Below are 13204 nucleotides of genomic sequence, written 5' to 3'. Positions count from 1 at the left end.
AAACAAATTCAACCAAAAGAAATCTTACTCTTTTTCCCCTCTGCCAAATCTAGAGTTTCTTGTCTGTCTTAATAGAAGATAACATCTCTAGTAAGGAAGAGAACCCTCGTTTCTTGATTCTTTTCTCGGTAGTCACTGTTTATTTTTTAAGTTTCACAATGGAGGGAGTCCAGCGGTGGATGGCAGCCCAAGAGAGAATGCTGCTTTTATATATCTTATTCTCTTTGCAGGTCAGATGGGAATAGCTAAGAGAAGCTTAAAAAAGAAGGTAAGGAAAATGAGCAAGTTCTCAGAATACTCATAGTTTTCAATTGACTTGAAAATAACCATTTAAATGAATTTAAATATAAACATAAAACTTTAATTCTGAATACTGTAGATAGAGAAAAAAAGGTAAGATCATCATGACTCTTTTAAGACTAAACCAAATTTAAGAGTAATCTCTTAAAAAGTTACTTATCAAGTCCTTTATATCATTTAAAAACACTAAATTTGGCATGGCTGCCTATTGTAGGTATGTTATGTATCTGTTAAATGGACTGAGATATAGGAAATGTTAAGTAAAGATCGGAAACCATACTGAATTGTTAACATCAAGTGTTTTGTATAAATCCTTTGGTCAATTCTATCCTAAATCAGTTTTGATTCAAAAGTTACTCTAGGGGCACCTGGGTGCTGCAGTCGGATGGACAGCTGAGTCTTGGTTTCAGCTCGGGTCGTGATCTCAGGGTCCTGATGTCAGGGTCGTGAGATTGAGCCCCATGTGGGGCTCCACCCTCAGCCCACACTCAACATGGTGTCTGCTTAAGACTCCCCCTGCCCCTCCCCCGTTCTTGCGCTCTCTCTTAAATAAATAAATAAATCTTTTTAAAAAAGCTACTCTAGACATTATGCATAAGTCAAATATCTAGTCATATAGTTTTCATATTTTCTATTTTTATCCCAATAAAACATGGATATCATGAGTAACATTTCCAATCAAAAAAATTGTTCTTTCTAATGTGAATTAACCAGTAATTTCAAATTTTAGATATTCATAAACTACTTGAGAGCAAGAAATACAATCATATTTATCATTGGATCTTTCTTGAGTTTATCACTGGGCTCATGCTTACAAAAGCTGTAGAGCCAACCTGAATGATGAGCGATTTGGGTCAAGATTAGCCATGTGGATTCAACACCTGATTCCCAGCAGGCCTTACTCTACCAAAAATCTGTGTCTCCCAGAGCTGGCGGAGAACTTGCCGTGATCACTTCTACACTTTTTTTCTGTCTGCTGACCAGTGATGGGGAGAACACCACTAAACATTTTGATGATTCATTATAAGTGTGCACGTCATACTTTTACACTGATTTTTATGTGGCAAAAGTCCTAATAGTCTCCCACACCAAAAGTCATGTTTGAAATTCAATACATTAACAATCTGAAGCAGACTTAGCTGTGAAGCAGGATACTGAGAATAAATAGATGAAATTCTAGACATTTCTAAAGAGGATCCAGCTACTTAATAGCCACTGAGGTCTTCAGTGAATAGGTGTGAATATTTCAGTGCAGTCCAACCTGAACTGAAAAGCAGTTCTTACTTCCAAATTTAAATACCGCCTGTGCATATAAAAAAAAAAGAGAGAGAGAGAGAGAGAGTTTTATTTATTAGTCCAAAATGTTACTATGATTGGGATCTTGAAAAAACATTCTCTTTTTCTTGGGCATGTTCTTCAGCAAAAGGCAGTTAGGAAGGGTAGCCTAGAGAAAGGAACTTATGCTTGGAAGCCATAAAGTTCAGACGTCCTGTTTTTCACCTCACAACAGGCACAGTTGGGCTGAAGATAGTTGAGTAAGTACATTTCTCTGCCAAAGTTAAGATGATGAACCATGGGTGAACCCTGGCAAAATTCTATTCACCCACTGAAAAGCTGTTAGTATTTGGTTATTGAGGATCGTCCAAATCATTTTCCTCACAGGTTGGACCCATTCTCTTCGAGGGGCAAGTGCAGCTCCCATGACGAGGGTTACGGTGAGCTCTGTGGGTACACTGGCGCTTCAGAGCACCGTGAGGTCCATACTGGCCTGACCTGCATTCTGGGAGGGAAAAAGTAAATATAAAGGCAATTCAAATGTGCTTTTTTATCACACAGTCTTTTTACTACTATTTCTTGGAACTGAATAGGATAATGATAGACTTGTAAAAAATTCTGGTTAACCATGTGGTATCTTTTTCCCATGCTAGAATGTTATATAATAAAAGTAAGGACTTTAATGGAAAACAGGAGGAAGCTGGGAGTGTCAAGGAAGTTAGTGACAAAATTGAAAAGAGGAGAAGGCAGGACAGCAACGTAGATTTTTAAAGTGCCTTCTCAGAATTAGATTATTCAATAGAGCTTATAACACTGGCATTCTGAAGGACCCAGGGAAAATGAATTAGTTGTCTTGAGGTCAGAACAAGGCAACACTCACTCAGAATACACAATATATGAAATCTGTCTTTAGGTTGAAAACAATTATTTTAGCTTATGTTGTTGAAAATGAAATGGCTTTAAATTTCAACTCTTTCATCTCTTAAATTATGTCAAAAGGGCCGTAGATGCCCTGTGCACCTAACTCCACAAGATCCTGCTGTATGTACTAAAGGGGTGTAAGTATCTTTAAATTGAATTGCATTGTGACTACAACTGGTAGAGAAATAAAGGGAAGGGATAAAAAGTGTTAGCTTTATTAAAATAACTAAACATGGACTAAAGGGGTAATGCAAACATCACGCCCCAGCCTGGGTCCTTGGTATTCGTCTGAAATCTGGCAGAGAATTAGAGAATTAACAGGTTCTGTCTCTGAAGGATTGTGAGTTGAGGGAGAAAGCCCCACCCAGCCTAGCCCATGGAAACAGAAAGGGGTTCATATTTCCTAGTCACTCAGGCAAGACTAAGAATTAACTCAATATTTAAGGACTGGAGAAATTTAACTTGCAATAATAACAGTTACTTAGCTCTACGCAGTTTACAAATGGGTTCCTAATACATTACTTCTTTTGGTCCTAACAAACACTTGTGAGGTAGGCAAGGCCGTGAGATAAACTCTTTATCATTCTAGAGGCAGATAAACCGAGTTTTGGTATAGCTTAAGAAACCTTCTTAAATGTTCTATCCCAGGTAAATGCCAGGGCTGGATTTCTAAGTTCTCATCTACTGCTCATTCATCATTTTGCACTACTATGTAGAAAGACAAGGTATCAAGTATATATATATATATATAGAAGAAAGCCCAAAAGAGAAATTAGAAAGCTAGAGTGCCTGGGTGGCTCAGTCGGTTAAGTAGCAAACTCTTGGTTTCAGCTCAGGTCATGATCTCAGAATCATGAGATGGAGCCCCGAGTCAGGCTTCATGCTCAGCGGGGAGTCTGCTTGAGATTCTTTCCCCACCCCCCTCTGATCCTCCCCCTGCTCCAAGCGTGTGCTCTCTCTCTAAAATAAATAAATAAAATCTTTTAAAAATAATAAAAAATTTTTTAAAAATTAGCAAGCTGCAAAGTGGAAAATTTAGAAAAGATTATATATGCGTGTGTGTGTGTGTATACACACATATATATGTAATTATAAATATGAAGATACAGGTACTAGAGCAAATTCTGAGTCTGTGGGCAAAATTTTGTTAAATATTTCCTTATTTCCTCAAAATTCTCTTTGCTGGGTTGGAGATTCAACTTAAATTTATCATGAGCAGTTGGATTTTTTTTCTCTTTTGGGCTATGAAGATTGGTTAAGAGGTGGTTTAGCCCTCTTGTCTCAATTAATTAACTAGTTAGATTTTAAATATGATATGAATGGAGACTTAGAAATCAATTTTGCAATTAGTTACTTTTACTAATTACTAAGGAGTAATTCAGCTCCTTCCTAAATGAAGTTACAACAGGTAAGTAAAAGGAGCTTTGGAGAAGATGCAAGTACTCCTCTGAAATGAATCTCTTCTTTAAAACTTCAAAATTTATAAAATTAAAACAAATTTCTGTGTTATTTCAAATTTAAACTAACACACCCACCTCTGCCCAGTGTGTGGGAGGATTACTTAGTTTGGTGTTAAGACCTAGTGTTCTTGTTTGAAAAGAAATTATGAATCAGGATCTCTCCTGAGCAGTTCAGAATCTGATTTTAATTTATAAAAATACCACATTTTCATGTTAATAACGATGTGTATTTAAGACATCTGTTTGAATGTCTGCAAATGTTAGTTTACCAAGAGGGTGGGGAAATAATCCAATAAAAAACTGTTACATTCTTTTATGAATTAACATTATGGCTGTTTAATAGGTCCTTTACCAGAGTTCAAATTAAAATGAGGTCTTTTATCTTTATAGTGCCTGCGTAGACACAGCTGCTCACAGTTAATATCACAGATGAACTGTGCCTAATTGAAAATAAAAATACAAATAAAAGACCCTGTAGTACATCTGTGGAGGCTGTGGGTACCCCCAAAGAGCCCATGACAAGAGGGGCCTTGAGGTGCCCACTGAGAACGGACATATTACTACACATGATCCACTGTCACGTGGTAATTTACTTGTGGATGAAAGAGCCTATGTGATACAGGAATTTAGTCCAAAGAAAGTCCATAGAGTGAGGCTTTAATTTCCAGCCTCTCCATCAGCTCTCTTGGTTTAGTGGCAAGTGTTAAGCCACTGCTGAGTGCTGCCCGATAGAATTTTCTGCAAAGATGAAAATGTTCTCTACTGCACTATCAGATACTATAGCCACTAGCTGTAGGTGGCCACTGAGCACTTGAAATGTTATGCATGACTGAGGTGAATTTTAAACCAAATTTTAATTACATAGCCACCTTGGTTAATGCACAAAACATTTTAGGCAATGTAAATAGATAACCAAAAGAAATTCCTATTCCTTTCTTTCCCTTAAGAGGTATCTTAGTGGAGATGTTAAAGACTGACTCTGGACCCAGATTTTCTGTTTCAAACTCCGCTCTATCATTAATAGCTGTGTAACCTTGGGCAAGTTCTTAATCTTTCTGTGCTTGAGTTCATTCATCTAGAAAATGGAAATGATGATGATTGTAAAGCATAAATTAAATGCCTGTCACATAATATGCACTCAATAAACACTAATGGTTTTCTTCAGTGTTTAGATGAAACCACAAATGCTATAAGGGTTCTGTTTTTACTGAGCATTTCATTGGTGACGTGGGTACTGTGGCCTCACCAAGATGTCATGTAGATGTTTATTCTGACATATTTAGTTCAGATATGGCAAGGTTCATGTATTTTTTTCTACCATGACTCCATGAAGAATGCTGAGAAGAGAAGCCAGAATTCCTTCGACAAAAATGTGCTAAAGACTATCATGTGCTAGACCTTGTTCTAAAAGACGAATAAAAGACTAATAAACAGTGATTCAACTCACAAGCTTACAGTACAGAGAAACACAAGGATTAGATATTTAAATGAAGCAGCTTTGCAAAAAAGCAATGTCCAGATCAATTAGCTGCTGAGTTGGAAGATCCCATAAGGTTCCAAGTCAGTATTCATAACCTTTTAACCTTATTCTAAAAGTCTATAAAAAGGGAAGAAGAAAAGCTAGGAAAGGATATAACACTCTTGATGAGCTGCTGGAGGTTCCTTATTCCGGCCTATATACAGATATTCACACACTAATAGCATCACCCAAAATCTGCAACCAGACTGCATGGGTTCAAATCTTGGCTCTGCCACTTACCACCTTTCCATGCTTCAGTTTCTTCATCTGTCAAATAGGAATAAAAATAGCAACAACCTCATAAAGTGGTTAAATGAATGCAACCAAAGTGTTTCAGATGGGGCCAGGCATTCAAAAAAAAAATCTTTTATTACTATTTCTCAGAAGCAAGGTGGGGTGGGGCAGATGGTGCTGGGTAAGAAGCACTCTCCTATAGCCTGGAAGGTTACTGTGGTTTTCTCAGCATTATTAAAATTCCAAGTTAAAGAATCATAGATTAATGCTGGAAATGATCTTAGCAATACGTAACCTCAACTCTTCTTTTTGGCAATGAGGAAAGTAAATTCTGAGATTAAATGCTCTACTTTGGGTCATAATCTGTGTCAAGGACAGTCCTTCAGGGCTATTGTGAGATGTATAAAACCTTTTGATCTAGTAAGCACCCATTAAGTCAAATAGCAAGGGATGAGTCGATTCAATCTACTTTGTCCTCTTTTTAAGACAATCCCTGAAGATTTAAGACTTTACATTCTAGGTCATCCTTCTTGTGAGTGGAAAGGGCAATAAAAGATAAATCTCAATTTACAATGAATAGGTGGAAACTTGGTTCTCAAGAATACTATCTGGATCATACCTTAATTGCCTTAATTTTAGTTATTTCTCTGAATACTTTTGTGATCAGGGTTTTTAACTACATCACTCTGAGGTTCTTATAATGTGTCCTCTCTTAGTCATGGTGCTGGTTTGGGATGCCTGTGATGTAAAAGCTACATACCCTGATTAATCATGCTAGGGCGAGGTGACAAGCAGTGGTGGGACAATGTTCTCTAATTGAGTTATGTTTTTAGCACGGAAATGTCTATATATCCTCCGTGTAACCCATGAATCAGAGGAATGCCATGAGGTGTTTTGGTTCATACCAGCATCACATCTGGCTCAGGTTTTCTCAGGTGGACCGAAGCATTTTCCAGGTACTGGGTAGAAGGAACTTTCTTGTTCACAGTCACGAAGTTGATGCCAATTGTCTCCAAACATTCCAGGTGAACACTTTACCAAGGAAAGAGAAGTGCTGAAAATTTAACCCTTTGAGCTTTAACTGATGCATCTAAAGTGAGATTAGAGATAACAATTTCCTCAAGATGAAGTCCCAAGTAGCAAAGTGGGATGCTAAAATGATACGTGTTGGTCAGAAGAAGAGAGGGAAGTTTTGGAACTCTCAGAGAGAAGCTGCACTGTATACATGATTTCACATCAAGTCTTAAAATGGATTTATTTCGACAATGGTTTATATCTGTTAGAATGTGTGTAAGCTTTTTGAAGATAGGAATTTAAAGAAGAAGACTGGGTCTACTAGCTAAGAGTATATTAATATTTTTCCTTAAAATGTTATTTATTGTATATCTCCTCAGAAGACTGTAAGCCTCATGTTTTCTGCTAGATTCCCAGATTTTAAAGCAGAAGGAAGCACATAACAAGTGTACATTATTGAATCACTAAGTAATAAATGAATAAAGGATGGACAAGAAATATTATATGTAAGACTCTAGTGACATATGAGGTTATGGTATGGGACTAATATATAAATCTTTTTTAAAGGCAATAACTTTGGTTCACATAAAGTCAAATTATCATTATCATTATATCATCATCTTGGTTGTTGTGATCATATGCACAAAAGTGTACATAATATAGAGGAAAATTGGACTTAGAGTTGTTTACTGAGAACCATGTATTTTGGCACTGTTTTGAATTAGGTTGATCAGTCTTTTAGGATTTTATAATATTTTATATCAAACTGAGTAGCCCAAATTCCCACCTCTATCTTTTCACCCACATTTATGGTTGCCATTATTTTCTTGTGATAAATGACTAATTCACATTTTAAAATATTTTTCATAAAGCCCTTATACTTACTTCAATACCATTAAAACTAATGCAGTTTTTAAAAAACATTTAATAACATATTTTTCATTCAGAGGGAGCTTCTTTGCCCATTGAAGACTAACAGCATAGTGATGTTTTGAGATATTAAACAATTTCATTTATGGGAGGCAAAACATTTTGACCAATCAGCAACAAAATCAGAAACAACCACGATATTGGCACAGAATGAGTTCCCTTCTCCTTAATGTCCAAATTGGAAGTTTAGGTGATTATTCCATGTTTTCAATTTGAATTTACGTCTTTGCCCTCAGGATGAAAGATCTCACAGTCATGCAGAGTTCCCACATGCCTAACGATGCCCTGGCTATACCTTTTTCATACTGGCTGCCATGGAAACCTGCTGGGCAAATGCACTGTCCACTCTCTGTGTCACAACTGGCTCCATTTTTGTTGTCACAGATGTGAGCACAATTTAAGCTATAAAATCCAGGCAGGCACGCTAGAAAATGGAAATGTCAAAAGGCTATTTTGGTTTTAAGAATAAGCTAAAGGGAAAATTAAAGGACCTGGTCTAGGTCATTTTTTTCACCCAGGACCAAAGAAAGAGTTGAGAGCAAAGAATTGGAAAATAAGAAAAAATGATTAGGACATGAATATTGACAATAGTTTAGTCATATAGATATATAAATACATGAAATTTATTATCTACAAGTAGTCTAGAAAAATCCATAAGAAAAATATAAGTAAAATACCTTCAAGTAGATAAAATTTATTTGCTATGATGTGCTATGGTCTTACAAGTCTTACAAAGTCTTCACCAAAACCCTCTAATACCCTAAACACCTAAAACAATGTTTTCAAACTTCAGATTCAGGCTAAATTTACTGAGAATGGTTTTTCAATTAAATTCTTTAAGTAAATAAGAGTATCTGTGGAAAGCGATTCATACAGCTCTTTATAGTTGAAGTCTTGGGAATGTATGACAAAGGTGGGTATGAGGAAAGCAGGGGGGAAGAGAAGAAGAAAAAAGGGAATAAGAAACAGAGAATATGTTGTATATATAATATATATAGTAGGTTAGCATATTATGAGGAAGTTATGTTTTAAAGTCAGTGAAATTTAATATTTGGAAAATTTCCTTAGATGGCCCTTAAAGTACAATATAGAATTGCTTTTTAGGAAGTCCAATAAAACTTGTTTCTCTTCCATGGTTGGAGATGATCAATATTTTTGTGGTAGAATATCAGAAGAAGTACTTGATTTACATTTAGAGACGATGTAATTCAAGCAAATGCATTTCTTTAACGGCTAAGATTGTCACCTGCCCAGAAAGATGTTCTGAGAAAGGATTTGCCCTTAGAGAGGTGTGTGAGAGCAAGGCTTGACTGCAGACAAAAGATTGTCATTTCCTATCTTATGCTTTCTTGGCTATGCTTACCAGTCATCAATGGGAAGGGGATGAAATTCCCTTATCCCTCAATTATTCGTACTCCCTCTCCATCCCTCCTTCCTTCCCTTTCTCTAGCTCTCTCTCCTCTTTCTTTCTCTCTCTGTGTCCCCCCCACATCTAGAGTTGGTTTTGCCTAGTCACCATGTGTATGACACTTGTCCAGCATTCATGGAGTTACTTGAGACAGATTCAACATTAGGAAAAACTCATAATCAGGGAGAAGAAAAAGAAAGTAAAACCAAAAGGAGATAAGGAAATTTTATATAATAAATACTCTTCTATTTTCTACTATCATTATAACTCTTTAAAAAATAAATAACAAAGGAAAATGCAGCAAAAGGCTTCTTCTGTTTGTTCTTAAATAATCATTACTGAAAACACAGAAAAATCAACTGTCCTTTTTTTTTAGATTTTATTTAAATTCAAGTTAGCTAACCTATAGTACATTATTAGTTTCAGGGGTAAAATTTAGGGATTCATCAGTTGCATATATCACCCAGTGTTCATTACATCAAATGCCCTCCTTGATGGCCATCACCTAATTACCCCATCCCCACCTACCTCCCCTTCAGCAACTCAGTTTGCTCCCTTTGGTTAAGAGTCTGTTATGATTTGCCTCCCTCTCTATTTTTCTCTTATTTTATTATTTTTTCTTCCCTTTCCCTATGTTCATCAATTTTGTTTCTTAAATTCCACATATGAGCAAAATCATATGGTATTTGTCTTTCTCTGACTGACTTATTTCACTGAGCATAATACCCTCTAGTTCCATCCATGTCGTTGCAAATGGCAAGCGTTCATTCCTTTTGGTGGCTGAGTAATATTCCATTGCATATATATACCACATCCTCTTTATCATTTATCTGTCGATGGACATCTGGGCTCTTTCCCTATTTTGGCTATTGTGGACATTGATGTTATAAACATTGGGGTGCAAGTGCCCCTTTGAATCACTATTTTTGTATTCTTTGGATAAATACCATAGTGCAATTGCTTGTTCATAGGGTAGCTCTATTTTTAACTTTTTGAGGAACCTCCATACTGTTTTCCAGAGTGGCTGCACCAGTTTGCATTCCCACCAACAGTGTACGAGGGTTCCCCTTTCTCTGCTTACCTCATCAACATCTGTTGTTTCCTGAGTTGTTAATTTTAGCCAATCTGACTGGTGTGAGGTGTTATCTCTTTGTGGTTTTGATGTGTATTTCCCTGATGATGACTGATGTTGAGCATTTTTTTCATGTGTCTGTTAGCCATCTGTACGTCTTCTTTGAATGTCTGTTCATGTCTTCTGCCCATTTCTTGACTCGATCTTTTGTTTTTTGGGTGTTGAGTTTGATTAGTTCTTTATAGATTTTGGATACTAACCCTTTATCTGATACGTCATTTGCAAATATCTTCTCCTATTCCATAGATTGCCTTTTAGTTTTGTAGAGTATTTCCTTTGGTGTGCAGAAGATTTTTATCTTGATGAAGTCCCAATAGTTCATTTTTGCTTTTGTTTCCTTTGCCCCAGATGACGTATCTAGTAAAATGTTGCTACAGCCTAGGTCAAAGAGGTTGCTGCATGTGTTCTTCTCTAGGATTCTGATGGATTCCTGTCTCACATTTAGGTCTTTTATCCATTTTGAATTTATTTTTTGTGTATGGTGTAAGAAAGTGGTAAAGCTTCATTCTTCTGCATGTTGCTGTCCAGTTTTTCCAACATCACTTGTTGAAGAGACTGTTTATTCCATTGGATATTCTTCCCTGCTTTGTTGAAGATTAGTTGACCAAGAGTTGAAGGTCCATTTTTGGGTTCTCTATTCTAATCCATTGATCTATGTGTCTGTTTTTGTGCCAGTACCATACTATCTTGATGATTATAGCTTTGTAATACAGCTTGAAGTCTGTAATTGTGATGCCTCCAGCATTGTTTTTTTGTTTTGTTTTGTTTTAACAATACTTTGGCTATTCAGGATCTTTTCTGGTTCCACACAAATTTCAGAATTGTTTGTTTCAGTTTTTTGAAAAATGCTGTTGTTATTTTGATAGGGATTGCATTGAATGTATAGATTGCTTTGGGTAGTATAGACATTTTAACAATATTTGTTCCTGCAATCCATGAGCATGAAATGTTTTTCCATTTCTTTGTGTCTTCCTCAATTTCTTTCATAAGTGTTCTATAGCTTTGAGAGTACAGATCTTTTAACTCTTTAATTACGTTTATTCCTAGGTATCTTACAGGTTTTGTTACAATTGTAAATGGGATTGATTGCTTGAGTTCTCTTTCTGCTGCTTCATTATTGGTGTATAGTAATGTAACAATCTTTTGTGCATTGATTTTATATCCTGCAACTTTGCTGAAACCCCATATCAGTTCTAGCAATATTTTGGTGAAGTCTTTTGGGTTTTCTACATAGAGTTTTATGTTGTCTGTAAAGAGTGAAAATTTGACTTCTTCCTTGCTGATCTGGATACCTTTTGGCATCAATATTCATAGTCCCTTCCACGGTAACCTTGGAGGCACTCAGAAAACCTATTGCAAACTCCATTGTTCTGACACGAGCAATTAAAATGGCAGCCTCAGCCATAATTAACCAGGAGAACATTCTGAAAAAGAAACCACTGAAGCATTAGTTCTAGTTAAGACAACTGAATTTGTTGTAATGACTTTAAAGACAGAAACAAACAGTAGAAGCAGACAAACCATTAGCTAACCTAATCAAGACAAAAACAAAAGTACACACAATTTTTAAAAATGTGGAGTAATGGGACACCTGGATGGTTCAGTCAGTTAAATGTCTGCCTTCAGCTCAGGTCTTGATCCTGGGGTCCTGGGCTAGAGTCCCACATCATGCTCCTTGCTCAGTGGGAAGCCTACTTCTCCCTCTGCCTGCCACTCCCCCTGCTTGTTCTCTTTCTCTCTCTCTCTGATAAATAAATAAATAAAATCTTTAAAAAATGTGCGATAACCGTCAAAAAGAGTAAATGCAAAAACTATAGTACAAATAAGTGTAAAAACCTAAATGAAATGGAAAAGTTATAGAAGAAAACTTATCAAAATTGTTCCAATTTGAGACAGAAAACTTAGATAAGCTAATTATAATACAGAAACAATAAAGAAAATAGTAAATCGTTTCTGAATTAAAACAACAGCAACAAAAATTTTACTAGTCCGAAGTTTTGCATGGAATTCTATAAACCTTTGCCAATGAGATTATCACCTTATTATATACACTATTCCAGAGCATTGAAAAGGAAGAGAAATTTCAAATACATTTTATTGAGTATAATACCAATTCCCAAACCTGACAAAATACATTAAAAACTAGAGCTTAATTTTGCCTATCAATATTGATGCCAGTTCATAAGTACATATAAACCAACAGCATATTGTAATATACCATGAATATCATGAAATAGTAGTATTTATTCCAAGAATGTAAGGTCATTCAACATTAGAAAATTCATTAATAATTCCATCATATTTATCAGGCTAAAGAGAAAAATCATATTATTAAGTCTGTAGATGTAGAAAATATATTTGAAAAAAAATTCACGAGGTGCCCAGGTGGTGCAGTCAGTTAAGCTCCAACTCTGTTTCAGCAAGTTATGATCTTGGGGTCCTGGGATTGTGCCCCACATCAGGTACCATACTCAGTGTGGAGTCTGATCGAGATTCTCTCTCTCTTCCTTTCCCTCTACTCCTCCCACTGGTGGTCTCTCTCTCTCTCTGAAATAAATAACTTTTTAAAAAGAAAAAGAAGAAGAAATTCATTTAAAAATTCAGTAAAAGCATTGACTAAATCAGAAAGTTAATAGCTTATCTTAATATGAATATTAAAATCCAACATTTTACTTAATGGGAAACAAAAAAATTGAACAAATAAACAGGACATGTTTGTTTTTGGATAAGATAAGTTAATATTATAAATATGTTAATTCTCCCTAACAGAGTAAATGCAGAGGACAACAAAACAACCAAAAAACCAAAACAAACAAACAAAACACTGATTTATTTATTTATTTTGCTTCTAGACAATTCCATTATGAAGTTCATTTAGGAGGACAAATAAACAAAAATAGTGCCAGGAAATCCCTGAAAGTAAGAGCAATGAAGGGCGGCCAGCTCGGTCAGTATCAAATGCATATAATAAAGACTCATAATAAAAATGTATTTCATTTGCATATAAATGA

General features: G+C 35.8%; 1 pseudogene; it reads right to left on the bottom strand.

The window, feature by feature from the left end:
- Positions 1-1928: 1928 nt before the first annotated feature.
- The window catches only part of LOC123786433 (uncharacterized), a 570278-nt pseudogene continuing 559002 nt past the window's right edge, over positions 1929-13204 (bottom strand).

Source organism: Ursus americanus, chromosome 4, assembly GCF_024610735.1.
Source record: "Ursus americanus isolate L20-20 chromosome 4, mUrsAme1.1.p, whole genome shotgun sequence".
Classification (NCBI taxonomy): Eukaryota; Metazoa; Chordata; class Mammalia; order Carnivora; family Ursidae; genus Ursus; species Ursus americanus.
The sequence above is the reverse complement of the archived record's forward strand: the minus strand, read 5'-3'. Positions and strand labels throughout refer to the sequence as shown.